Consider the following 3916-nt stretch of genomic DNA (forward strand, 5'->3'; position numbering starts at 1 on the left):
TGACTGTCAAATAAATAAATAAAATCTTTAAAAAAAATTGTTTTCCATTTTTCTTTTCTGATTTCATGAGAACTGTTTTATTTTATTTTGTTTTGCCTTTTTTCTGCCTAATTAGTGGTATGTTAAGATGAACATTAGTAGAAAGGGAGTGGGTAAATTTCCATAGAACTGTTAGAAAAGATATGAAAAAAAGATGATTAAGGAAACAAACTTCATTTAAACACAAAATCTTTTAGAATGTCTCTGGTCAACTCCTATATTTTTGGTAATATAATGTACTTTTATGTTCCATAATACATATACCCCATGGTTTTAATTCATTCAGTGGTTAACCTAATAGAAATCATAAAATTTATAGCAATATTATTTTACTTATGAGTAAATTCAATGCATAAAAAGAACTCTGTTTAAAATTATCTTTAATAGGAGACTAGCCTAATTGTCATTGGCATGCCAGTAGCCAAGCATATTTTTCAGGAACCTCCAACTTCAAAAATATTCATTCTTTTTTCACTTCTGTGTCAATATAATTCCGAATCTCTCTCTTCTTTTCTCCCTTTTCCCCTCTCATTTTTTTCTCATGTGAGTTAGACACTGGTATATGTCTTTTTGACATAAAATTGTCACTTCATCACTATTACATAATATTCACATAGCTTTAGTAAAACTAGAAAACTTCTTGTTCATTTTAGAAAATGTGGATAATATTGTGGACCATTTTTTCTTTTTTTTTTATGTTTCCCCTTCCCTGTTAAAGAGTTGGTACATGCAGTGAATCTTTGAACTTAAGCATCTAGTAAGGGTAAAATCTATGGCAGAGGAAGTCTTTGACCTTGGACATTGGGATAGCACTCAAGTTGAATTTGATCCACCCTCTGCATCATATGACACTGATTTGAATCAATAGAAAAATCATGTTGAAGATGCAGAAACATTAAGAAATTTAATACATATTACTGAAAACATAATTTTAGGAAAAATTACATTACGAGTGATATTGTCTCTGGACTCATACATATTTTATTCAATAATATGCAGATGGTAATCTTTTATAAAAGGGTTTTTAGACTTGAGGAGCCACAATTAGGCTACCTTCTGATATAAATTTCTAACTTAGTGACATAATGGCCAAAGAACAAAAACCACGTAATACTATTTGAAACAATAAATCAAGCTAATATTCTCAAATCAATATTAGTATTAAACATAACTTTATATTAAACATACATTTTCAAAGCAACTAAGTGGTTTTCCACAAACTGAAAGAGACTATTATTCTGACATAGTTTACTTATTTTAACAATGAATAAGATCTAATAACTATGAATTCTAAACTAACCCACATCTTATTATGGCCCAGATATTTTTCTATACTGTCTGGAAGATTAGGACACATTTAAATCAAACTGTAAATATATATTTTCTGCCCTTGTTATTTATCTTCAATAACTTTAATAAGCCCATGAATGGTGTATCAAAACTTCTTCAAAAGCCATTTTTATATTTTTTTCTAGAAAGTTTTTATTTTTCTGTCATGAATAATTGCTTTTTGTGGTTATTCCAAATGATTTTATAAATTTCATAATTTTTATGCCTAACTTGTATCCATGAAATAACAAGAATATAATCCCCATCTAAAAAACAAAAACATTGGCATACTGAAAGGCTCTGTTCATACTGATTATGTTCAAGACCAAAACTACATACTGTCTCATTAATTAGATGGTGGTTTAGTCAAATTTTTATAGATTTTTAATGATTTATGGCTTTCCATGATGTTTTCTTCGGCAAAATCCCACCAAATTACAGCTTTCCAAAAGTTGTAGTACTGCTTTAGTAGGACAGTACTTTCATCTTAAAACTCAAATCAGGCTTAATGTGCTTTTCTTTTTGAAGCTAAAATTTATGCTTCATAGTGCTTTTAAGACACTGATATCCAAGTGTCCCGTTTATCTTTAATCAAAAGTAATTATAGTCTTATTGAAAAGTCGATTACATATCAAATAATGAAACTTCAAGTTGTAGTAAAAGTGAAAAAAACAAAGGCAAAAGAAAAAAAACTTGTTTTTTTGATTAGGGGTTTTCTGAACAGGATTTGTATTTAATCAGAATGACTAAAGACCCTTTTTTGATGATGAGCACAAAAGAAGCAAATGGAATCGTTAGATCCCACGTTTTCTGTCATCTACTTTTATTGCAACTTCAACTAGGTATAGTGTGTTGAAGTGAAATACTTTTGGAGCACATAATCTTAAAAAAAAAAAAAACGAAACTTATACAAAACCCACATACTTCTAGATTGGGTTTGAAATGATTGGTGTGGTGAGGTGTCTGGGTGGCTCAGTCGGTTAAGCATCTGCCTTCAGCTCAGGGCATGATATCAGGGTCCTGGGATAAAGACCTGCACCCAACTCCTCTCTCTGCCTACAGCTCACGCGTGCTTTCTCTCTCTCTCTTTCTCTCTCTCTCTCTCTCTCTGACAAATAAGTAAAGAAAAACTTATTTAAAAAAAAAGAAGTAGTTGGTGTGGATTTATTTTTTTTAATCTTCTTTTCTGGTCAGCATAAATATCCTTTAATTTCTATCTCCAGTAGGATTTCATTTTGAGGTTTAACATGTATGGAGCCAGTATAAAGTTTTGCAGTTTAGTAATTCTGCATGCTAAGTCATTTAAGATGAAAATTAAAATATGAAGTTTATGGAAGAAGATTAATTTTCTTCTTCTGTAACGTCTGACTCTTTGCCCCCTTCATCATCTCTTGCTTGTTGATCCTTTCTTAGTGGAGGGGTGGATAACTGACCCATTCCAGATACACACTTAGCTGAAAGTGATCTTTGAAGGGGCCACTTCGAATTTGCTTTTACCATTTGTAAACCAGATGAAGAATTTGGTGGTTACAGAGAATTTTGGAAAACCTCTAAATCCTCTTCATCAATCTTTTGTATGCTTTGATACACAGCAGTGTAGACCTTCAATGCTTTGTCAAAAAATAGCATTTTGGTAATGATACATTCTGAAAATACAGTCTTTATATCCTTTATTTTCCGCTTTTCAAAATGGTCAGTATTTTCCTCCAGAAGACGAGTTGTTCCACGAAGCATCCACTGCAACTCTCTGCAGTTCAGTTTCCACATGAGAAATAATATGTCGAACATCAGGATTTCGCTGACGTTTTCTTCCCGAGTTAACTGTTTAGTTTCTCGACTCCTTGCTGTTAATGTCGCTTTGAGGTCATCTCCTTTCGTTTTAACAACGGCTCCAAAGCTTTCAAAGGGTCAACCCCACCCTCTTCAAATCTTTCAATCTCAGCTTGTCCATAATCTTGCAGTTTGGCAAACTCATCACACTTCTCGGGGCCCTGCTTTAAATTTGGGAACGCTGTAGAGGCACACACGTTGATTTCATTTACCCGGAGGTCTGCTTCGTCTCACAGCCCGGCAGTCTTATGCACAGAAGCAGCGAAGGTTTGGCACCGCTCTCCACACAATTGTGACAGGACCTTGCAGTTGTCTGTGTGGCTGGGGCAGACTGGTTTTCCAAGCTTCGCCTGGGCATCTTGCCTTGAGATCCACCGGGACCCTAGGCTGGGACCTCCCACCCACCTGGGCATGCACCCGGAGGAAGGAGGAGGGGTGCCTGCGAACCACCACTTCCTGAGACCCCCTTTTTATATGCTTTATTTTCTAATTGTTTCTTATTTTGTTGTAGTAAAAAATAAAATACATCATGCAAAATTTATCATGCTAACCACTTTTCAGTGTGGAGTATGATGGCATAGCTGTATGCACTTGTTGTGCAACAGATCTCTACCTTTTTCACTTTGCAAAGCAAACTCTAAACCCCTTGAACAACTCCCCTTTCTTCCTCTCCCTCACCTCTGGAAACCACCATTCTACTCAGTTTTTAAGCATGTGA

General features: G+C 34.4%; 1 pseudogene across 1 annotated transcript; it reads right to left on the reverse strand.

Moving 5' to 3' along the window:
- Positions 1-2709: 2709 nt before the first annotated feature.
- Positions 2710-3611, reverse strand: LOC309849198 (CBY1-interacting BAR domain-containing protein 1 pseudogene; annotated as a pseudogene). Its single transcript has one exon. The product of its transcript is annotated as a CBY1-interacting BAR domain-containing protein 1 pseudogene (transcript).
- Positions 3612-3916: the final 305 nt, after the last annotated feature.

This window comes from Mustela nivalis (assembly GCF_964662115.1).
Source record: "Mustela nivalis genome assembly, chromosome: 15".
Lineage (NCBI taxonomy): Eukaryota > Metazoa > Chordata > Mammalia > Carnivora > Mustelidae > Mustela > Mustela nivalis.